The 25,648-nt window shown below is 44.3% G+C and overlaps 1 protein-coding gene across 1 annotated transcript in view; it reads right to left on the reverse strand.

Annotated features, from left to right (window-relative positions):
- The window catches only part of PPP1R3A (protein phosphatase 1 regulatory subunit 3A), a 316,486-nt gene that overhangs the window by 85,942 nt on the left and 204,896 nt on the right, over positions 1-25,648 (reverse strand). The gene's annotated exons all lie outside the window — the stretch shown is intronic.

A 25,648-nucleotide genomic window follows, 5' to 3' on the forward strand; every position in this document is an offset into this window, starting at 1 on the left:
AATCTTCTGATAGCTAAAAACTAGCTAATTGTCTGCAGGCATTTTTCTCATTTGTCTTATTAACCCCTTTACCCCCAAGGGTGGTTTGCACGTTAATGACCGGGCCAATTTTTACAATTCTGACCACTGTCCCTTTATGAGGTTATAACTCTGGAACGCTTCAATGGATCCTGGTGATTCTGACATTGTTTTCTCGTGACATATTGTACTTCATGACAATGGTAAAAATTCTTTGATAGTACCTGCGTTTATTTGTGAAAAAAACGGAAATTTGGCGAAAATTATGAAAATTTCGCAATTTTCCAACTTTGAATTTTTATGCAATTAAATCACAGAGATATGTCACACAAAAAAAATTAATAAGTAACATTTCCCACATGTCTACTTTACATCAGCACAATTTTGGAACCAAAATTTTTTTTTGTTAGGGAGTTATAAGGGTTAAAAGTTGACCAGCAATTTCTCATTTCTACAACACCATTTTATTTTAGGGACCACATCTCATTTGAAGTCATTTTGAGGGGTCTATATGATAGAAAATACCCAAGTGTGACACCATTCTAAAAACTGCACCCCTCAAGGTTCTCAAAACCATATTCAAGAAGTTTATTAACCCTTCTGGTGCTTCACAGGAATTTTTTGAATGTTTAAATAAAAATGAACATTTAACTTTTTTTCACAAAAAATTTAATTCAGCTCCAATTTGTTTTATTTTACCAAGGGTAACAGGAGAAAATGGACCCCAAACATTGTTGTACAATTTGTCCTGAGTATGCCAATACCCCACATGTGGGGGTAAACCACTGTTTGGGCGCATGGCAGAGCTCGGAAGCAAAGGAATGCCATTTGACTTTTCAATGCAAAATTGACTGGAATTGAGATGGGACGCCATGTTTCGTTTGGAGAGCCCCTGATGTGGCTAAACATTGAAACCCCCCACAAGTGACACCATTTTGGAAAGTAGACCCCCTAAGGAACTTATCTAGAGGTGTGGTGAGCACTTTGACCCACCAAGTGCTTCACAGAAGTTTATAATGTAGAACCGTAAAAATAAAAAATCATATTTTTTCACAAAAATTATCTTTTCGCCCCCAATTTCTTATTTTCCCAAGGGTAAGAGAAGAAATTGGACCCCAAAAGTTGTTGTACAATTTGTCCTGAGTACGCTGATAGCCCATATGTGGGGGTAAACCACTGTTTGGGCGGATGGGAGAGCTCGGAAGGGAAGGAGCGCCGTTTGACTTTTCAATGCAAAATTGACAGGAATTGAGATGGGACGCCATGTTGCGTTTGGAGAGCCACTGATGTGCCTAAACATTCAAACCCCCCACAAATGACACCATTTTGGAAAGTAGACCCCCTAAGGAACTTATCTAGATGTGTGCTGAGCGCTTTGACCCACCAAGGGCTTCACAGAAGTTTATAATGAAGAGCCGTAAAAATAAAACAAAAATTTTTTCCCACAAAAAATATTTTTTAGCCCCCAGTTTTGTATTTTCCCGAGGGTAACAGGAGAAATTCGACCCCACAATTTGTTGTCCAATTTGTCCTGAGTGCGCTGATACCCCATATGTGGGGGGGAACCACTGTTTGGGCGCATGGGAGGGCTCGGAAGGGAAGGAGCTCCATTTGGAATGAGGACTTAGATGGAATGGTCTGCAGGTGTCACATTGCATTTGCAGAGCCCCTAATGTACCTAAACAGTAGAAACCTCCCACAAATGACACCATTTTGGAAACTAGACCCCCTAAGGAACTCATCTAGATGTGTTGTGATAGCTTTGAACCCCCAAGTGTTTCACTACAGTTTGTAACGCAGAGCCGTGAAAATTAAAAAAAAAAAATCTTTCCCCCCAAAAATATTTGTTAGCCCCCAGTTTTGTATTTTCCCGAGCATAAGAGGAGAAATTCGACCCCAAAAGTTGTTGTCCAATTTGTCCTGAGTACGCTGATACCCCGTATGTTGGGGGAAACCACCGTTTGAGCGCATGGCAGAGCTCGGAAGGGAAGGAGCGCCATTTGGAATGCAGACTTAGATGGAATGGTCTGCAGACGTCACATTGCGTTTGCAGAACCCCTAATGTACCTAAACAGTAGAAACCCCCCCACAAGTGACCCCATATTGGAAACTAGACCCCCCAGGGAACTAATCTAGATGTGTTGTGAGAACTTTGAACCCCCAAGTGTTTCACTACAGTTTATAACGCAGAGCCGTGAAAATAAAAAATCTTTTTTTTCCCACAAAAAATATGTATTAGCCCCGAGTTTTGTATTTTCCCAAGGGTAACAGGAGAAATTGGACCCCAAAAGTTGTTGTCCTATTTGTCCTGAGTACGCTGATACCCCATATGTTGGGGTAAACCCCTGTTTGGGCACACAGAAGAGCTCGGAAGGGAAGAAGCACTGTTTTACTTTTTCAACGCAGAATTGGCTGGAATTGAGATCGGACGCCATGTCGCGTTTGGAGAGCCCCTGATGTGCCTAAACAGTGGAAACCCCACAATTATAACTGAAACCCTAATCCAAACACATCCCTAACCCTAATCCCAACAGTAACCCTAACCACACCTCTAACCCAGACACACCCCTAACCCTAATCCCAACCCTATTCCCAACCGTAAATGTAATCTAAACCCTAACTGTAACTTTAGCCCCAACCCAAACTGTAGCCCTAACCCTAACCCTAGCCCTAACCCTAGCCCTAACCCTAGCCCTAACCCTAGCCCTAGCCCTAACCCTAGCCCTAACCCTAACCCTAGCCCTAACCCTAACCCTAGCCCTAACCCTAACCCTAACCCTAACCCTAGCCCTAACCCTAGCCATAACCCTAGCCCTAACCCTAGCCTTAACCCTAACCCTAGCCCTAGCCCTAACCCTAGCCCTAACTCTAACCCTAGCCCTAATGGGAAAATGGAAATAAATACATTTTTTTAATTTTTCCCTAACTAAGGGGGTGAAGAAGGGGGGTTTGATTTACTTTTATAGCGGATTTTTATGATTGGCAGCCGTCACACACTGAAAGACGCTTTTTATTGCAAAAAATATTTTTTGCGTTACCACATTTTGAGAGCTATAATTTTTCTATATTTTGGTCCACAGAGTCATGTGAGGTCTTTTTTTTTTGCGGGACGAGTTGATGTTTTTATTGGTAACATTTTCGGGCACGTGACATTTTTTGATCGCTTTTTATTCCGATTTTTGTGAGGCAGAATGACCAAAAACCAGCTATTCATGAATTTCTTTTGGGGGAGGCGTTTATACCGTTCCGCGTTTGGTAAAATTAATAAAGCAGTTTTATTCTTCGGGTCAGTACGATTACAGCAACACCTCATTTATATCATTTTTTTATGTTTTGGCGCTTTTATACGATAAAAACTATTTTATAGAAAAAATAATTATTTTGGCATCGCTTTATTCTCAGGACTATAACTTTTTATTTTTTTGCTGATGATGCTGTATGGTGGCTCGTTTTTTGCGGGACAAGATGATGTTTTCAGCGGTACCATGGTTATTTATATCTGTCTTTTTGATCGCGTGTTATTCCACTTTTTGTTCGGCGGTATGATAAGAAAGCGTTGTTTTTTGCCTCGTTTTTTTTTTTTTTCTTACGGTGTTTACTGAAGGGGTTAACTAGTGGGCCAGTTTTATAGGTCGGGTCGTTACGGACGCGGCGATACTAAATATGTGTACTTTTATTGTTTTTTTTTTTATTTAGATAAAGAAATGTATTTATGGGAATAATTTTTTTTATTTTTTCATTATTTTGGAATATTTTTTTTTATTTTTTTTTACACATTTGAAAATTTTTTTTTTTACTTTTTTACATTGTCCCAGGGGGGGACATCACAGATCAGTGATCTGACAGTTTGCACAGCACTCTGTCAGATCACTGATCTGACATGCAGCGCTGCAGCCTTCACAGTGCCTGCTCTGAGCAGGCTCTGTGAAGCCACCTCCCTCCCTGCAGGACCCGGATCCGCGGCCATCTTGGATCCGGGGCTCGAGCAGGGAGGGAGGGAGGTAAGACCCTCGCAGCAACGCGATCACATCGCGTTGCTGCGGGGGGCTCAGGGAAGCCCGCAGGGAGCCACCTCCCTGCGCGGTGCTTCCCTGCACCGCCGGCACATCGCGATCATCTTTGATCGCGGTGTGCCAGGGGTTAATGTGCCGGGGGCGGTCCGTGACCGCTCCTGGCACATAGTGCCGGATGTCAGCTGCGATAGGCAGCTGACACCCGGCCGCGATCGGCGGCGCTCCCCCCGTGAGCGCCGCCGATCGCGCTGGACGTACTATCCCGTCCATGGTCATAGGGGCCCACCCCACATGGACGGGATAGTACGTCCGATGTCAGAAAGGGGTTAATGATTGCCAACCAATGCATGTCATATGCAGCATTCCTCAAAAGTAGGGGTAAACATTGATTTGCAGCTAATAAATTCAGGAGGATCTCAATACTTGGCAAACTTGTATGATCATTAGAGCTTACACTTTAGAGGAAAAAGATAGAGCGAGTGGGAAAACCCAACTGACCATAAGAGCTTACACTTTACAAGCGAAAGAGAAAAAGGACCTCATTGACCATAAGAACTTAACCTTTAAAGGAAAGAGAGCACCCCACTGACCATAGTAGCTTACACTCTACAGAAGAGAGAGAGAGAACTTCACTGATCAGAAGAACTTACACTAAACAGGTGAATTAGAGGATAAACAGGTGAATTAGAGGACCCCACTGACCATAAGAGCTTACAAACTACAAATGAGAGAGACAATTCAGTTGACCATAAGGGCTTACAATCTACAGAAGAGAAAGAGTTAACGTTAATGTTTGCTGTACAAACTCTGACCCACCTGGAACCGCTGATATATGATGGCCCAGGTACTGACCACCACTGTACAATCTATGACAATTGGATGCTCATCTCTACTATAAACATTTTCTGTTAGTCATATTCCCATTCTTCAATTTTCAATGTGACAGAAGCAAACATTCATGCATGTTGTGTCTGATGACGTTAAGGGAGCGTCAGACTTTAATAACATCTTGGATAGCTTTAGCAGGCGATTATCACTAGAGTACTAGAGCTTTAGCTACACTAAACGACTTACCAACGATCACGACCAATGTGGCTAAACAAAGAAGTAAGACAGGCAATTAACAGTAAAAAGAAAGCATTTGCACTACTAAAGCAGGATGGCACCATTGAAGCTCTAAAAAACTATAGGGAGAAAAATACTTTATCTAAAAAACTAATTAAAGCTGCCAAAAAGGAAACAGAGAAGCACATTGCTAAGGAGAGTAAAACTAATCCCAAACTGTTCTTCAACTATATCAATAGTAAAAGAATAAAAACTGAAAATGTAGGCCCCTTAAAAAATAGTGAGGAAAGAATGGTTGTAGATGACGAGGAAAAAGCTAACATACTAAACACCTTCTTCTCCACGGTATTCACGGTGGAAAATGAAATGCTAGGTGAAATCCCAAGAAACAATGAAAACCCTATATTAAGGGTCACCAATCTAACCCAAGAAGAGGTGCGAAACCAGCTAAATAAGATTAAAATAGATAAATCTCCGGGTCCGGATGGCATACACCCACGAGTACTAATAGAACTAAGTAATATACATAGTAACATAGTAACATAGTTAGTAAGGCCGAAAAAAGACATTTGTCCATCCAGTTCAGCCTATATTCCATCATAATAAATACCCAGATCTACGTCCTTCTACAGAACCTAATAATTGTATGATACAATATTGTTCTGCTCCAGGAAGACATCCAGGCCTCTCTTGAACCCCTCGACTGAGTTCGCCATCACCACCTCCTCAGGCAAGCAATTCCAGATTCTCACTGCCCTAACAGTAAAGAATCCTCTTCTATGTTGGTGGAAAAACCTTCTCTCCTCCAGACGCAAAGAATGCCCCCTTGTGCCCGTCACCTTCCTTGGTATAAACAGATCCTCAGCGAGATATTTGTATTGTCCCCTTATATACTTATACATGGTTATTAGATCGCCCCTCAGTCGTCTTTTTTCTAGACTAAATAATCCTAATTTCGCTAATCTATCTGGGTATTGTAGTTCTCCCATCCCCTTTATTAATTTTGTTGCCCTCCTTTGTACTCTCTCTAGTTCCATTATATCCTTCCTGAGCACCGGTGCCCAAAACTGGACACAGTACTCCATGTGCGGTCTAACTAGGGATTTGTACAGAGGCAGTATAATGCTCTCATCATGTGTATCCAGACCTCTTTTAATGCACCCCATGATCCTGTTTGCCTTGGCAGCTGCTGCCTGGCACTGGCTGCTCCAGGTAAGTTTATCATTAACTAGGATCCCCAAGTCCTTCTCCCTGTCAGATTTACCCAGTGGTTTCCCGTTCAGTGTGTAATGGTGATATTGATTCCCTCTTCCCATGTGTATAACCTTACATTTATCATTGTTAAACCTCATCTGCCACCTTTCAGCCCAAGTTTCCAACTTATCCAGATCCATCTGTAGCAGAATACTATCTTCTCTTGTATTAACTGCTTTACATAGTTTTGTATCATCTGCAAATATCGATATTTTACTGTGTAAACCTTCTACCAGATCATTAATGAATATGTTGAAGAGAACAGGTCCCAATACTGACCACTGCGGTACCCCACTGGTCACAGCGACCCAGTTAGAGACTATACCATTTATAACCACCCTCTGCTTTCTATCACTAAGCCAGTTACTAACCCATTTACACACATTTTCCCCCAGACCAAGCATTCTCATTTTGTGTACCAACCTCTTGTGCGGCACGGTATCAAACGCTTTGGAAAAATCGAGATATACCACGTCCAATGACTCACCGTGGTCCAGCCTATAGCTTACCTCTTCATAAAAACTGATTAGATTGGTTTGACAGGAGCGATTTCTCATAAACCCATGCTGATATGGAGTTAAACAGTTATTCTCATTGAGATAATCCAGAATAACATCCCTCAGAAACCCTTCAAATATTTTACCAACAATAGAGGTTAGACTTACTGGCCTATAATTTCCAGGTTCACTTTTAGAGCCCTTTTTGAATATTGGCACCACATTTGCTATGCGCCAGTCCTGCGGAACAGACCCTGTCGCTATAGAGTCACTAAAAATAAGAAATAATGGTTTATCTATTACATTACTTAGTTCTCTTAGTACTCGTGGGTGTATGCCATCCGGACCCGGAGATTTATCTATTTTAATCTTATTTAGCCGGTTTCGCTAATAATGTAATAGATAGATAGATAGTAATGTAATAGATAAACCATTATTTCTTATTTTTAGGGACTCTATAGCGACGGGGTCTGTTCCGCAGGACTGGCGCATAGCAAATGTGGTGCCAATATTCGAAAAGGGCTCTAAAAGTGAACCTGGAAATTATAGGCCAGTAAGTCTAACCTCTATTGTTGGTAAAATATTTGAAGGGTTTCTGAGGGATGTTATTCTGGATTATCTCAATGAGAATAACTGTTTAACTCCATATCAGCATGGGTTTATGAGAAATCGCTCCTGTCAAACCAATCTAATCAGTTTTTATGAAGAGGTAAGCTATAGGCTGGACCACGGTGAGTCATTGGATGTGGTATATCTCGATTTTTCCAAAGCGTTTGATACCGTGCCGCACAAGAGGTTGGTACACAAAATGAGAATGCTTGGTCTGGCGGAAAATGTGTGTAAATGGGTTAGTAACTGGCTTAGTGATAGAAAGCAGAGGGTGGTTATAAATGGTATAGTCTCTAACTGGGTTGCTGTGACCAGTGGGGTACCGCAGGGGTCGGTATTGGGACCTGTTCTCTTCAACATATTCATTAATGATCTGGTAGAAGGTTTACACAGTAAAATATCGATATTTGCAGATGATACAAAACTATGTAAAGCAGTTAATACAAAAGAAGATAGTATTCTGCTACAGATGGATCTGGATAAGTTGGAAACTTGGGCTGAAAGGTGGCAGATGAGGTTTAACAATGATAAATGTAAGGTTATACACATGGGAAGAAGGAATCAATATCACCATTACACACTGAACGGGAAACCACTGGGTAAATCTGACAGGGAGAAGGACTTGAGGATCCTAGTTAATTATAAGCTTACCTGGAGCAGCCAGTGCCAGGCAGCAGCTGCCAAGGCAAACAGGATCATGGGGTGCATTAAAAGAGGTCTGGATACACATGATGAGAGCATTATACTGCCTCTGTACAAATCCCTAGTTAGACCGCACATGGAGTACTGTGTCCAGTTTTGGGCACCGGTGCTCAGGAAGGATATAATGGAACTAGAGAGAGTACAAAGGAGGGCAACAAAATTAATAAAGGGGATGGGAGATCTACAATACCCAGATAGATTAGCGAAATTAGGATTATTTAGTCTAGAAAAAAGACGACTGAGGGGTGATCTAATAACCATGTATAAGTATATAAGGGGACAATACAAATATCTCGCTGAGGATCTGTTTATACCAAGGAAGGTGACGGGCACAAGGGGGCATTCTTTGCGTCTGGAGGAGAGAAGGTTTTTCCACCAACATAGAAGAGGATTCTTTACTCTTAGGGCAGTGAGAATCTGGAATTGCTTGCCTGAGGAGTTGATGATGGCGAACTCAGTCGAGGGGTTCAAGAGAGGCCTGGATGTCTTCCTGGAGCAGAACAATATTGTATCATACAATTATTAGGTTCTGTAGAAGGACGTAGATCTGGGGATTTATTATGATGGAATATAGGCTGAACTGGATGGACAAATGTCTTTTTTCGGCCTTACTAACTATGTTACTATGTTACTATGACCTGGCCGTGATTGTTGGTAAGTCGTTGTGTGGTCGCTGGGGAGCTGTCACACAGACAGCTCTCTCCAGCAACCAACGATCAGGGGAACGACTTCAGCATTGTTGAAACTGTCTTCAACGATGCCGAAGTCCCCCTGCAGCATCCGGGTAACCAGGGTAAACATCGGGTTACTAAGTGCAGGGCCGCGCTTAGTAACCCGATATTTACCCTGGTTACCATTGTAAAAGTAAAAAAAAAAACACTACATACTCACATTCTGATGTCTGTCACGTCCCCCGCCGGCGTCCACATTGTTAAAACTGCTTTCGGCAAGAGCACTGCTAATGCACGTGCTGCTGCCTATAGCTTCCCTGCACTGACTGTGTCAGCACCAGCAGTAACAGCGGTGACGTCACCGCTGTGCTCTGCTTTACGGCCGGTGCTGACACAGTCAGTGCAGGGAAGCTATCGGCCGGAGCACGTGCATTAGCAGCGCTCCTGCCGAAAGCAGTTTTAACCCTGTGGACGCCGGGGGACGTGACAGACATCAGAATGTGAGTATGTACTGTTTTTTAACTTTTACAGTGGTAACCAGGGTAAATATCGGGTTACTAAACGCGGCCTTGCGCTTAGTAACCCAATATTTACCCTGGTTACAAGTGAACACATCGCTGGATCGGCTTCACACACGCCGATCCAGCGATGACAGCGGGTGATCAGCGACCAAAAAAAGGTCCTGATCATTCCCCAATGACCAACGATCTCCCAGCAGGGGTCTGATCGTTGGTTGCTGTCACACATAACGAGATCGTTAGCGGGATCGTTGCTACGTCACAAAAAGCGTGACGTTGCAACGATATTGTTAACGAAATCGTTATGTGTAACTCCAGCTTAAGTCTCACCTGCAAGTCAGTCTAGTTAATCTGTGTAACTCAACCCCCACCACTGATTGGCATCTTGCTGACAATACACAGTGTACACAGGAAGCTGCCAATCAAGGGAGGGGGCAGGGCTATACACAGCTTGGCATTCTGAGCACTGCTTCATCAACAGCAAAGAAAACATTCTATCAAAATGGCTCCAAACAGTTCAGTAGCTGATCTGTCACTGCAATCAGGGTTTTGGCACTACATCATGTACCTCTCAGATTACATGGCAAAACTTGATGATAGAGTCCCTTTAATGAAATTTAGTTTTTTATCACTTGTGGTTAACTAGGACTTGTTTATTTTCTTTCCTGTACTATATTTACATTCCATGATTGCATGGGCATATTAATTTTTGCTATGAATTATAATAAACAATTTAGTGTAGTCTTCTCCATAATGTTAATCAAACTAAAGCTTTAATCAAAAAAATTGAAAATGTATAAATAAAAATCTTTTGACGTTATAGCAATGTTAATTGATCCCATAGTCCTCTATTTTTATAGAGGCAGGAAATACTTCAGCAAATATATGTAACATAATCCATTATGGTAGGTACCATATACAGTAGGCAAGAAGTGATGAGGGTCAAAAGTAGAAATAAAATAATTATCTTTATTAAGCTACAAATATAAAAATGGAATTAAAAAGACAGGACAGAAGGGCCTCCAACTGGTGGGGAAAGTGAGCAGCAGCAAAAATTGATAAAGTGCACAATAAGACATAGAGCAAGTCCTCAAGCATATACACTGCTCAAAAAAATAAAGGGAACACTTAAACAACAGAGTATAACTCCAAGTAAGTTGATTTCTGTGAAATCAAACTGTCCACTAAGGAAGCAACACTGTTTGACAATCAATTTCACATGCTGTTGTGAAACGGAATAGACAACATGGAAATTATTGGCAATTATCAAGACACACTCAATAAAGGAGTGGTTCTGCAAGTGGGGACCACAGACCACATCTCAGTACCAATTCTTTCTGGCTGATGTTTTGGTCACTTTTGAATGTTGGTTGTGCTTTCAGACTCGTGGTAGCATGAGATGGACTCTACAACCCACACAAGTGGCCCAGGTAGTGCAGCTCATCTATCTATCTGCTGCCTGCAACATTCTTCAGCATGACCAGTTTGGCAGCGGGTCAGTAATGGTGTGGGGTGGCATTTCTTTGGAGGGCCGCACAGCCCTCCATGTGCTCGCCAGAGGTAGCCTGACTGCCATTAGGTACCGAGATGAGATCCTCAGACCCCTTGTGAGACCATATGCTGGTTCGGTTGGCCCTGGGTTCCTGCTAATGCAGGGCAAGGTCAGACCTCATGTGGCTGGGGTGTGTTAGCAGTTCCTGCAAGATGAAGGCATTGAAGCTATGGACTGGCCCGCCCATTCCCCAGACCTGAATCTGATTGAACACATCTGGGACATCATGTCTCATTCCATCCACCAAAGCCACGTTGCACCACCAGGAGTTGGTGGATGCTTTAGTCCAGGCCTGGAGGAGATCACTCAGGAGACCATTCGCCGACTCATCAGGAGCATGCCCAAGAGTTGTAGGGAGGTCATACAGGCACGTGGAGGCCACACACAATACTGATCATCATTTTGACTTTTTTTAAGGATATCACATTCCACTTCAATTTTGTGTGTGACTCCAAATGCAGGCCTCCATTGGTTAATAACTTTGATTTCCATTGATGATTTTTGTGTGATTTTGTTGTTAACACATTCAACTTTGTACAGAACAAAGTATTCAATGAGAATTTTTCATTTAAGGTACTGTCACACTAGACGATATCGCTAGCGATCCGTGACGTTGCAGCGTCCTCGCTAGCGATATCGTCCAGTGTGACAGGCAGCAGCGATCAGGCCCCTGCTGTGATGTCGCTGGTCGGGGAAGAAAGTCCAGAACTTTATTTCGTCGCTGGACTCCCCGCAGACATCGCTGAATCGGCGTGTGTGACACCGATTCAGCGATGTCTTCGCTGGTAACCAGGGTAAACATCGGGTAACTAAGCGCAGGGCCGCGCTTAGTAACCCGATGTTTACCCTGGTTACCATCCTAAAAGTAAAAAAACAAACACTACATACTTACCTACAGCCGTCTGTCCTCCAGCGTTGTGCTCTGCTCTCCTCCTGCTCTGGCTGTGAGCGTCGGTCAGCCGGAAAGCAGAGCGGTGACGTCACCGCTCTGCTTTCTGGCTGCCCGGCGCTCACAGCCAGACCAGAGAAGCAGAGCGCCGAGGACAGACGGCTGTAGGTAAGTATGTAGCGTTTGTTTTTTTACTTTTTAGGATGGTAACCAGGGTAAACATCGGGTTACTAAGCGCGGCCCTGCGCTTAGTTACCCGATGTTTACCCTGGTTACCGGGGACCTCGGGATCGTTGGTCGCTGGAGAGCGGTCTGTGTGACAGCTCTCCAGCGACCAAACAGCGACGCTGCAGCGATCCGGATCGTTGTCGGTATCGCTGCAGCGTCGCTATGTGTGACGGTACCTTTATTCACATCTAGGATGTGTTATTTAAGTGTTCCCTTTATTTTTTTGAGCAGTGCCATTGTTAGCCCTTAATCCCTACTAAAAGGGGGTGACCAGCCAGAGGATAAACTTAGTAAGCACAACACTGTTGCTTTATGTGTCAAAGTTTTGTAAAAGCAATATTGAAGGCTGCCTATAAGGAGAGCAGTAAAGATAAGGCACCAGCAAAGAAAACAATGAAAGGGTTCAGGCTTGTAAGTTATATGTCATATAACCAGCACCATAAAGGCACAGATGATTGGCCTCGGGGAGACCAAAACAGCCGTCTGTGGATGGATACCATGCTTGGCATAGGTGGCTTTCCTTCATAGGATGCTGCCCTTCCCCTGGTTGTTCCTTCCCGGGGAAAGGCCTGGCTATTCACTGCTTGCGTCGAGAAACACGTGATGGTGTCTCCGCAGCTTCTTTACATGCATCTGCATATTTCCCATAAGGGATGGGGGCAGTGTTCTGGAATCACTGCGTTGAGAAACACGTGATGGTGTCTCCGCGGTGTTGGATGTTTTGGTCTCCCCGAGGCCAATCATCTGTGCCTTTATAGCCTTTTTACTAGGCACTGCTCCTAATAGCCAGATTCCTACTCCACACTGATGAGGGGCAAAAACCCCGAAACAGCTGTCTGTGGATGGATACCATGCTTGGCATAGGTGGCTTTCCTTCATAGGATGCTGCCCTTCCCGTGGTTGTTCCTTCCCGGGGAAAGGCCTGGCTATTCACTGCTTGCGTTGAGAAACACGTGATGGTGTCTTCGCAGCTTCTTTACATATAACCAGCACCAGTCAGTCATCATATAGGAGACAGGTATGTAAATATTTAGCATGTTCCAAAAAAATTATAAGTAATTGCCTGCTATAGCATTAGTGCTGTAAAGATGGTGATGTCATACTGTGCGATGGAGGGTAGCTGCTGTTGACAATCACCTCGCCCAACGAGCACGTTTTCAAGGTTGCTTCTTCCAGGGGCGTGACAGGTATGTAGGTTTCAGGGGAGGTATAAATAGAAAGGTGCGCAGTGCACCTTGTTCCCCAGAGATCAGTATAGCGCGCGCCGGCAGGGACCCGCCTCCTATTGTAAATGGGATATCCGGGATCGCGCTCAGTGACACGCAGTGGAATGCATTGCGGCCACATGCCTGAGCATTTCTGGAGGTCAGAAGGAGAGTTCAGGTCCCGAGCATGCGCATTCAACCACCGGGGACAAGGGAAGGAAAAAGCCAAACTTGGGCTGGACATGAAGCAGAGGCAAGTCATAGATGAAAGGACTAGGGCGGGTACAAGTGAAGATAGCAGTGAAATTGATTAAGAAGAGGAAGTGTTAATCCTGGGTATAGAAGGAACAAAAGGGCTGGGAAAGGGAGGGGGTTAAATGAGTGATAAGGGAATGGAGGTGTAATGTGTAAACGTGGAGGTTGCAAGGGATGATTAATAAAACTATAGATGTGTAACTGTGAGGTTGTTATAGAGAGGAGGGAATTGCCCTACCTATACTTTATTGTGAAAAATAACTGAAAATAAGGAGAATAAATCGGGATAACACAGATAAATACTACAGGATGGGCCATTTATATGGATACACCTGGGTGGGCCATTTATAAAGTTGAATTAAAAAATGGCTGACTTCAAAATGTCCGCCATGGTCACCACCCATCTTGAAAAGTTTTCCCCCTCCCATATACTAATATACCATGAACAGGAAGTTGATATCACCAACCATTCCCATTTTATTTAGGTGTATCCATATACATGGCCCACCTAAGTGTATCCATATAAATGGCCCACCCTGTACTAGAAATCAAGATTAGTGTTTAATATAAAAAAGTGAAAAATGCCACTTAGAAAATGGTAAAAATGTGAAAGGAAGTGGAATTGGATAAAACCAATGAAAAATGCCTCCTAAGGCTAATGTGTGGCAATGATAAAACCGCAAAGATTAAGGTGATAAGGAGAGACAATATGAGGATAAAACAATTGTCAGTGAGTAGGAATAAGGGGGTGGGAGAGGAAAGGGGAGGGCATGGAAGGGTGAAAAAAGGGTCCCAAATGGGCTAAATGGTAGTGAGCCCAATCCATAAATTGGGGTAAAAGAGGCCATATATGATAAATTAACATCAATATTTCTTTATTCTTACGGTTTCTCCACTCCTGGAAAAATTCTGACAGGAGCTGTGATGCTTCAAATGATGCCATCATAAAGAACGTCATGGAAGGAGAGCACAAATCTAAGGTATGCACCTTAGAGGTAAACAAGTGTAAACAAGAATATAAGAATGTTTCTTAAAATTATGAGAATTTCCAGAAATGAAGAAAATGTAAGAAGAAAGAACTATGGAGATTAATTTAAGAAGAACTTATTACCGTATATACTTGAGTATAAGCCAAGATTTTCAGCCCAAAACAATGGGCTGAAAGTGCCCCTCTCGGCTTATACTTAAGTCATGGAAGGCGGGGGATAGGCAGGTGAGGGGGAGCGACGACGGTCACATACTCACCTGCCCCTGGCGCTCCTAACGTGGTCCCTGCATGTCCCATGGTCTCCGGTGCCAGCATCTTCTTCCCCTGTTCAGTGGTCACGTGGTACCGATCATTAAAGTAATGAATATGGACTCCCCTCCCACAGGGGTGGAGCCGCATATTCATTACTGTAATGAGTGGTAACCGGTGACCGCCAAACAGAGGAAGAGCTGCGGGCACCGGAGACCATCTGTCCGGGAGAAGCTGCCAGGGACCGCGCCAGGAGCAGGTGAGTATTTCATATTCACCTTTCCTCGTTCCACCACTGCCCCATCTTCCGCATCCTCTGCAGTGACTGTTCAGGTCAGAGGGCACGTTGACGTATTAATGTGTACGATACCCTCTGCCTGAAATGTTACTGAGGAGAGATGGGATGCTGAGGAGCAGCGGGCAGCGACGAGAGGTGAGTATGTCATTTTTTATTTTATTTTGCAGCAGCATTATATGTGGCACATTGCTATATGGAGCATCTATGGGGCCATAAAGAACTGTATGGAGCATTATATGTGGCACATTGTTATATGGAGCATCTATGGGGCCATAATGAACTGCATGGAGCATTACAAGTGGCACATTGTTATATCGAGCATCTTATGGGGCCATAATGAACTGCATGGAACATTATATGGGGCACATTTTTATATGGAGCATCTTATGGGGCCATAATCAGCATTTGCGCAGCATTATATGGGTCAAATATCCCTATGGAGCATATTATGGGGCCATAATCAGCATTTGTCCAGCATTATATGGGGCATATTTTATAATGGAGCATCTTATGGGTCCCATCATAAATGTTATGGAGCATTATATGGGGCGTATTTTGTATGGCGCATCTTATGGGGCTATTCACAAACACTTAACCTACTGATGTCTCAATTAATTTTACTTTTATTGGTATTTTATTTTTGACATTTACCGGTAGCTGCTGCATTTTCCACCCTAAGCTTATACTTGAGTCAATAGGTTTTCCCAGTTTTTTGTTGCAAAAGTAGGGGGGTGGGCTTATACTCGGGTCGGCTTATAATCGAGTATATACGGTACTTCTTCTGAGATGGGATTCCCCTTAATCCACATGGACTTTCTTAAAGGGACTCTGTCACCTGAATTTGGAGGAACAATCTTAAGCCATAGGGGCGGGGTTTTCGGGTGTTTGATTCACCCTTTCCTTACCCGCTGGCTGCATGCTGGCTGCAACATTGGATTGAAGTTCATTCTCTGTCCTCCATAGTACACGCCTGCGCAAGGCAAGATTGCCTTGTGCAGGCATGTACTACGGAGGATGTACAGAATTCGCGGCAGACTGTGCCTGTCGCTGATTGGTCGAGGCAAACTTTATGACATCATCATCGCCATGGCAACCATTATGACATCTACGTCGATACTGTGCCCGTCGCTGATTGGTCGAGGCAACCTTTATGACATCATCGTCGCCATGCTGTGCCCGTCGCTGATTGGTCGAGGCCAGGCAGGCCTCGATCAATCAGAGATGCGGGATTTCCAGGACAGACAGACAGACAGACAGACAGAAAAACCCTTAGACAATTATATATAGATGTAATGACAGCCATCTCCCCAGTGCCTTTACCTGACATGCAGCCCCATATCATCAATGACTGTGGAAATTTGCATGTTCTCTTCAGGCAGTCATCTTTATAAATCTCATTGGAATGGCACCAAACAAAAGTTCCAGCATCATCACCTTGCCCAATGCAGATTCGTGATTCATCACTGAATATGACTTTCATCCATTCATCTACAGTCCACAATTGCTTTTCCTTAGCCCATTGAAACCTTGTTTTTTTATGTTTAGGTGTTATTGATGGCTTTTGTTTAGCTTTTCTGTATGTAAATCCCATTTCCTTGAGGCGGTTTCTTACAGTTCGGTCACAGACGCGGACACTTTGATGTCTTTCTTGGTCTACCAGTATGTTTGCCTTTAACCCCTTCATGACCTTGGGATTTTCCATTTTTCCGTGTTCGTTTTTCGCTCCCCTCCTTCCCAGAGCCATAACTTTTTTATTTTTCCATCAATTTGGCCATGTGAGGGCTTATTTTTTGCGGGACGAGTAGAAATTTTGAACAACATCATTGGTTTTACCATGTCGTGTACTAAAAAACGGGGAAAAAATTCCAAGTGCAGTGAAATTGCAAAAAAAGTGCAGTCCCACACTTGTTTTTTGTTTGGCTTTTTTGCTAGGTTTACTAAATGCTAAAACTGACCTGCCATTATGATTCTCCAGGTCACTACGAGTTCATAGACACCTAACATGACTAGGTTATTTTTTACCTATGTGGTGAAAAAAATTTCAAACTTTGCTAAAAAAAAATGCGCCATTTTCCGATACTAGTAGCGTCTCCATTTTTCATGATCTAGGGTCGGTTGAGGGCTTATTTTTTGCATGCCGAGCTGGCGTTTTTAATGATTCCAATTCGGTGCAGATACGTTCATTTGATCGCCCGTTATTGCATTTTAATGCAATGTCACGGCGACAAAAAAAACATAATTCTTTCGATTTTTTTTCTCGTTACGCCGTTTAGCGATCAGGTTATTGCTTTTTTTATTGATAGATCGGGCGATTCTGAATGCAGCGATACCAAATATGTTTGATTTTTTTATTGATTTATTTTGATTGAGGTGACTTAAACTTTTATATTTTTTTTATTTTTTTCACATTTTTTTTAATTTTTTTTTTTTACTTTTGCCATGCTTCAATAGCCTCAGGGTGGCGCTCACAGCTACCGGCGATCAATAACCATAGAGGTCTCAAGGACCTCTATGGTTACAATGGAGAAGCATCGCCGACCCCCGATCATGTGACGGGGGTCGGTGATGCTCTCATATCCGGCCGCCCGGCCGGATGCGGTAGTTAAATGCCGCTGTCTGTCTGATTTCACCCGCCGCTATTGCGGGCACATGTCAGCTGTTCAAAACAGCTGACAAGTCCCGGCTTTGATGCGGGCTCACCGCGGAGCCCTGCATCAAAGCAGGGGAGCTGACCTCGGACGTACTATCCCATCCGAGGTCAGTAAGGGGTTAAAAACCTTCCCCATGTTGTTTGTATTTGGTCCAGATTTTAGACACAGCTGACTGTCAACAACCAACATCTTTTGCAACATTGTGTGATGATTTACCCTCTTTTAAAAGTTTAATAATTCTCTCCTTTGTTTCAATTGACATATCTCATGTTGGAGCCATGATTCATGTCAGTCCACTTGGTGCAACAGCTCTCCAAGGTGTGATCACTCCTTTTTAGATGCAGACTAACGAGCAGATCTAATTTGATGCAGGTGTTAATTTTGGGAATGAAAATGTACAGGGTGATTCCATAATTTTTCTCTCATAATTGAGTGACTCCACAATTTTTACCCTATGCTTGGTTAAAAAAGTAACCATTACTGACTACCACATTTTTTGTTCTTGATTTCTTTTAGTGTTTCTTAAACCCGGAAAGTTGCCATTTGAAATTACTTTACTTTTGTGCCTTGTCTGTGATCTGCTTTTTTTCTACAAAATTAAACAACTGAATGAACATCCTCCAATGCCAGTGATTACATAATTTTTGCCAGGGGTTGTATATACCTAGTTGCAGTTATCCGTGGCAATAATTTTCTTTTTTTGCTCATTTTATTATACAGCAATCCATAGCCCCCTTTTTTCTACATTTATTTGCTTGGTCACGCTGCAGACTACAGCCAGGTCATTGCAATAGAAGAACATGCAAATCTAAGAATTTAAAAGTTTTTTGTCACAGGCATCAGATGTGAGTGTGCCAAAAAATCTGTCCATTTTATTTGGTACTATCTAATATTTTGTGGTGTCTTAGAACATTTTTGGAGACCATTTTGCTGCCCCAAAAATCTGTAGCTGGCCCAAAAATATTTAGCTACAGTTCTTAGATTTATCATTGTGAGTTGTACGCCACAATGGGCCGTGCACCTGTTGTTGCCCACAGTCAACCAGCACCATCATCAAGCCGGTCCACGGCCTTGTCCCAGCCCAGCCTTTAGTTGTTTATGCCCAACTCATTGGAATGCAAGCGGAAATACCCAGCCATTGCCCTACAGGCCTGTTGTGAATTCTGCTTTTGGGCTCCCTCCCGTGGTTGTAGGTGGTAATGCAGTTGTCCCTGGGCTGCAGTCTTGGACAGGTGTATCTGCTGATTGCAATTCTGACTTGGGTATTTAGGTTTGCAGGACTCATTAGTCCTTGCCAGTTGTCAATGTTTCTTGGGAAGTGTTGGATCTTTGTCTGGCTTCTCCTGCTTAGCTGCCAATTCAGCAAAGATAAGTGTCTGTTTCTTTTTCTGTGGCACACAAGCTGTGTGCTTATATTCTGTGCTATTCATTTGTTTTCTCTTGTCTAGCTTAGACTGTGTCAGTGTTTTCTCAGTCTTGTTGGATTCTCTGGAGTTGCAGATATACGCTCCACATCTTTAGTTAGATGGTGGAGTTTTTGTATTTTCTGCTGTGGATATTTTTGGAAGGATTTTAATACTGACCGCTTAGTATCCTGTCCTTTCCTTTCCTATTTTAGCTAGAGTGGCCTCTTTTGCTAAATCCTGTTTCCTGCCTGTGTGTGTCTTTTCCTCTACTACTCACAGTCAATATTTGTGGGGGGCTGCCTATCCTTTGGGGTTCTGCTCTGAGGCAAGGTAGAATTCCTATTTCCATCTATAGGGATATTTAGTCCTCCGGCTGTGTCGAGATGTCTAGGATTTGTTAGGCACACCCCACGGCTACTTCTAGTTGCGGTGTTAAGATCAGGATTTGCGGTCAGTATAGTTACCACCTACTCCAGTGAAAGTTTTCATGCTGCTCCAAGGTCACCTGAACATAACACAGGCCACAGTACTACATTCTAATATTTCTCATCTGCTTGCGCCTCTAAATGCTGCCTTTCAGGCTCGTTGAGACAGAAGCTTTTCTCAACCTGATGGCGGCGGCCATCCCAGGGTACTCGGTCCCCACTCGCCACTATTTCTCCTGGTGTGCCATACCAGCATTACACCAGCTTGTGTCCCACAATATTACCTGTGCCCTCAACAATGCTGTTACTGGGAAAGTCCATCTAGCCGCGGACAAGTGGAAAAGTGATTGTGGGCAGGGATGGTACATCTCACTGATGGCACACTAGGTTGATATAGTGGAAGTCGGGACCCAGTCGGACCTTGGGATGGAACACATCCTCCCCATGCCAAGGATTGCGGGCCCTACATCAGTCATGGTTGCCCCACGGTCTACAGCTCCTGCACCTCCTCCTTTTCAGCCTCCATCTGTAAAATGAACACATCAGACAGAAGCTGGAAGCACTGCAGCACTGCCTCAGCCAAGTGGCAAAAGGCTGTGCTGAAGCTAATCTGCTTAGGTGACAAACCAAACAATCCTGAAGAGCTGTCAACAGTGCTGAAAGAGCAGTCAGATATTTGGATGACACTTCTGAACTTACAGCCAGACATGGTCATGTGTGACAATGGCTGGAACCTGGTGGCGGCTCTGAGGCAAGGAGAGCTCACATACATACCTTGCTTGTCCCATGTGCTTAACCTCGTGGTTCAACATTTTCTCAAAAGCTACCCGAAGCTGCCGGATCTGCTAGTGAAAGTACGCCATCTGTCTGCCCATTTTAGAAAGTCAACTACAGCTTCAGCCACCCTTGCCGTGCTTCAGCAGCGTTTGCAGCTTCCGGCTCACCTACTGATATGTGATATCTCCACCCATTGTAACTCTACACTCCTTGTGTTGGAAAGGATTTGTAAGCAGAATAGGGCAGTTTTTGACTATCAGCATCAACAAGGCCATCGATATTCAGCTCAGACTCCATACATAAGACCTCAGGAGTAGTGTTGAGCGATACCTTCCGATATCCAGAAGTATCGGTATCGGATGGGATCAGCCGATATCCAAAAAATATCGGATATCGCCGATACCGATACCCGATACCAATGCAAATCAATGGGACACAAATATCGGAATGTAAATAAGCCCTTTCTGTCATTCTACATCCTGTTCCGGAGGGGGGAAGAGTGTGGGCGGTGCGTGGGCAGACACTGTGCATGTCTGTGTGTGTGGGCGGGGTCTGTGCGGGCCTGCCAGGGATCTGTACAGGCCTCTCGGGGGTCTGTACGTGCCTGCCGGGGGTCTGTGCGGGCCTGCCGGGGCTCTGTGCGGCATGCCGGGGATCTGTGCGGCGTGCGGGGCTCTGTGCATGTGTGCCGGGGCTCTGTGCATGTGCGCCAGGGCTCTGTGCAGCGCGCGGGGCTCTGTGCCTGTGTGCCGGGGCTCTGTGTGGCATGCTGGGGCTCTGTGCATGTGTGCCAGGGCTCTGTGCAGCGTGCGGGACTCTGTGCGTGTGTTCCAGGGCTCTGTGCTGCGTGCGGGGCTCTGTGCGTGTGTGTCGGGGCTCTGTGTGGCATGCGGGGCTCTGTGCGGTGTGCAGGGCTCTGTGCGGCATGCCCGGGCTCTGTGCAACATGCAGGGCTCTGTGTGGCATGCCGGGGCTCTGTGCAGCGTGCGGGGCTCTGTGCGGCATGCCTGGGCTCTGTGCGGCCTTCCGGGGCTCTGTGCGGCGTGTGTGGCTCTGTGCGGCGTGCGGGGCTCTGTGCAGCATGCCAGGGCTCTGTGCGGAGTGCCGGGGCTCTGTGCCTGTGTGAATGGGTCCCATCGGACGATGCCTACTACAGTGACAGTGATTGACACATCAGCCAATGATGGGATAGAAGTAGTCCCATCATCCGGCTAATGTGTTGAATGAAAAAAAACAAAAAAACATACATACTACATACATGCTACATACATGCTACATACATACTACATACATGCTACATACATGCTACAAACACACTGCATACAATACATACTACATACATACTGCATACAGTACATTCATGCATTACATACAATACATACAGACATACAGTACATTAAACATAGAGTTCATACTCACCATTTCTTGTCACTTTGTTCCCCGAAGCCAGTGTCATCTGTAAAAAAAAATGAAAATAACAAACAACCAATATACTCCCTGTCCACAGAAATCCACGAGTGTCCCACGACGATCTCCTGTAGAGAACAGCAGCACAGCTGATGCGACCGCTCTCTAGGGGCTCCAGGAACACAATGACGGGAGGAAGGTATCCTTCCGCACTGTATTCCTCCGCCGCTGTAAAAAAAAAATAGTCCCTAGTCTCACTTTTGGCATTGCTGTATGAGAAATTTTCCCACACAGCAATTGTCATAAAGTGAGACTTTGTCCTAAGGCAGTGGTCCCCAACCTTTCTGAACTTGAGAGCCACATTCAGCTTAGAGAGAGGGTTGTGAGCCACATTCAGCACTGAGAGAGGGTCGCGAGCCACATCCCGCTCCCACCTCCTTCAAAGTAGTGTCAACCAAAGCCCCCATTACAGGTATAATGATAACCAAAGCTTTTCCACAGAAATCACTCCAAAGCAGTGCACTGAGATCCAGGGGTATTCTCCCAATAGACTGTCACATCCAGCTTTGAGCACCTCTTCTAACAGGTATTACAAACCTCCAGCGTACCATACCTAAAACATCTCTAAACCTCTAAGACCAGTAAATGTGCATCCAGATCTGCAATTCTGTTCAGGGCTACTCACAAAATTCGCCATTTTGAGATGTGCTCTTTATACCTGTTTACTAGACCTGGACCTAATGCATCAAGCTGGCAGACAGTCGCGAGCCACAAGTCATGGGGCCGCAACCCACATGTGGCTCCCGAGCTACAGGTTGGGGAGCCCTGTCCTAAGGTAACCTCAGTGATGCACTGCAGGAGCCATTGTCTCCTGTCAGTGTGTCACTGAGGGTCCTATAGAGCAGTGACATCACCCGATGTCACTGTTCTATAGGGGAGATCGTCGTGGGACACTCGTTATTAAGTGGACTACGGCGGACAGGTATTATGCGGTTTATTATTTTACATTTTTTTGCAGGCGCTGAAGTATGGTTAAATGAAGAATATTAAAATACTTTTTTCCTAATGTGTGTATGTTTTATTAACCCTTTATTACTCTTGGATTAATAATGGATAGGCGTCTTATTGACACCTCTCCGTTATTAACCCGGCTTAATGTCACCTTACAATAGCAAGGTGACATTACCCACTTATTACCCCATATCCCACCGCTACACAGGAGTGGGAAGAGAGGGGCTAAGTGCCGGAATTGGCATATCTTACAGTTGCGTCATTTCTGGGGCGGCTGCGGACTGGCATTTGTAGCCGGGGGGCAATATCCATGGCCACTCTCTAGGCTATGAATATCAGCCCACAACTGTATGCGTAGCCTTTCTGGCTATAAAATATAGGGGACCCCACGTAATTTTTTTGGGGGGTCCCCCTATTTTAATAGCCAGTAAAGGCTACGCAGACAGCTGCGGGCTGATATTCATAGCAAGCTACAGATATTGGTCCCCGACCGTCGGCTTTCCCCCTCTGGCGCAGAAAATTGTGTGGGAGCCCCCGCCGTTTCTTTCTGTTTTTTAAATTTTTTTTTAAATTCAACGCTCATTAAGGCCTCTTTCACACTTGTGTCGGTACGGATCCGTCGCTATGCGTCGGGCCAACGTACCGACGCACGTTGTGAAATTTGTGCATGACGTGGCAGCGGATGCAGTTTTTTAACGCATCCGCTGCCCATTTTGAAGTCCGGGGAGGAGTGGGTGGAGTTTCGGCTGCGCATGCACGGTAGAAAATGGCGGATGCGATGGACAAGAAAACCTTCACTTGAAGGTTTTTTCGTGCCGAATATATGCCAAAACACGACAGATCCGTTGCACGACGGACGAGACATGTGGCCATCCGTCGCGATCCGTCGCTAATACAAGTCTATGGGTACAAAATGCATCCTTCGAGCAAGTTTGCAGGATCTGTTTTTTTCCCAAAACGACGGATTGCGACGGATTGCTAAAAACACAAGTGTGAAAGTAGCCTTAGAAACATCGGCCTTTCTATTATATATCTATGGAAACATCTATCCACACATATTTTTATAGATTCCGCCAGATCCATTTTTTTCCACCCGATCCGTTTTTTTCTCCAGATCCGTTTTTTTCCGCCGGATCCATTTATTTCTTCTGGATCCGTTTTTTCCCACCGGATCCGTTTTTTTCAAAACTCGCCGGATTGTGCCTGACGGCAAAAACCTGATATGTGAAAGTAGCCAGATATATGGATAGATACATCTATGTATCTATAGATATATCTATCTATAAATATTTCTATAGGTAGATATATCCATAGATATATAATAGAAAGGCCGATGTTTCTAAGACTACTTTCACACTTGCGTTTTTACCAAACCGTCGTTTCGGGAAAAAAACGGATCCAGCAAATGTGCCCGCAGGATGCGTTTTTTACCCATAGGCTTGTATTAGCGACGTTGTGTTTTGGCGAACCGTCAGCACGAAAAAATGTTCAAGTGAAGGTTTTTTTACCCGTTGCGTTTGCCATTTTCTACCACGCATGCGCGGCCGAAACTCCGCCGCCTCCTCCCCGGACTTCAGAATGGGCAGCGGATGCGTTAAAAAACTGCATCCACTGCCACGTCGTGCACAAATTTCACAACGTGAGTCGGTACATCGGCCCGACGCATAGCGATGGACACGTACTGATGCAAGTGTGAAAGAGGCCTTATTGAGCGTTGAATAAAAAAAACGGAAAAAAACGGCCTTGGCTCCTGCGCAATTTTCTGCACCAGAGGGGGAAAGCCGACGGCCAGGGGCCAATATTTGTAGCCTGCTATGAATATCAGCTCGCAGCTGTCTGCGTAGCCTTTACTGGCTATTAAAATAGGGGGACCCCCCCAAAAAATGACGTGGGGTCCCCCTATATTTTATAACCAGAAAGGCTACGCAGACAGCTGCGGGCTGATATTCATAGCCTAGAGAGGGGCCATGGATATTGGCCCCCCCGGCTACAAATACAAGTCCGCAGCCGCCCCAGAAATGGCGCATCTGTAAGATGCACCAATTCCGGCACTTAGCCCCTCTCTTCCCACTCCCGTGTAGCGGTGGGATATGAGGTAATAAGGGGTTAATGTCACCTTGCTATTGTAAGGTGACATTAAGCCGGGTTAATAACGGAGAGGTGTCAATAAGACGTCTATCCATTATTAATTCAATAGTAATAAAGGGTTAATAAAACACACACATTAGGAAAAAAGTATTTTAATATTCTTCATTTAACCATACTTACCATACTTCAGCGCCTGCAAAAAAACGTAAAATAATAAACTGTATACTACCTGTCCGCCGTAGTCAAATTAATAACGAGTGTCCCACGACGATCTCCCCTATAGAACAGTGACATCGAGTGACAATGGCTCCTGCAGTGCATCACTGAGGTTAGCTTAGCACAAAGTCTCACTTTATAGCAATAGCTGTGTGGGAAAATTTCTCATACAGCAATGCCAAAAGTGAGACTAAGGATTTTTTTTTTGTACATACAGCGGGGAAGGAATACAGTGCGGAAGGATACCTTCCTCCCGTCATTATGTTCCTGGAGCCCCTAGAAAGCGGTCGCATCAGCTGATGCTGCCGTTCTCTGCGGGAAATTGTCATCGGACACTCGTGGATTTCTGCGGACAGGGAGTATATTGGTTGTTTGTTATTTTCATATTTTTTACAGATGACACTGGCTTTGGGGAACAAAGTGACAAGTAATGGTGAGTATGTAATTTATGTTTAATGTACTGTATGTCTGTATGTATGTAATGTATGAATGTACTGTATGTAGTATATATGTAGTATGTATGTATGTACAGTATGTAGTATGTATGTAGCATGTATGTAGTATGTATGTAGCATGTATGTAACATGTATGTAGCATGTATATAGCATGTATATAGCATGTATACAGCATGTATGTAGTATGTATGTATGTATGTA

Source organism: Ranitomeya imitator, chromosome 4 (assembly GCF_032444005.1).
Source record: "Ranitomeya imitator isolate aRanImi1 chromosome 4, aRanImi1.pri, whole genome shotgun sequence".
NCBI lineage: Eukaryota > Metazoa > Chordata > Amphibia > Anura > Dendrobatidae > Ranitomeya > Ranitomeya imitator.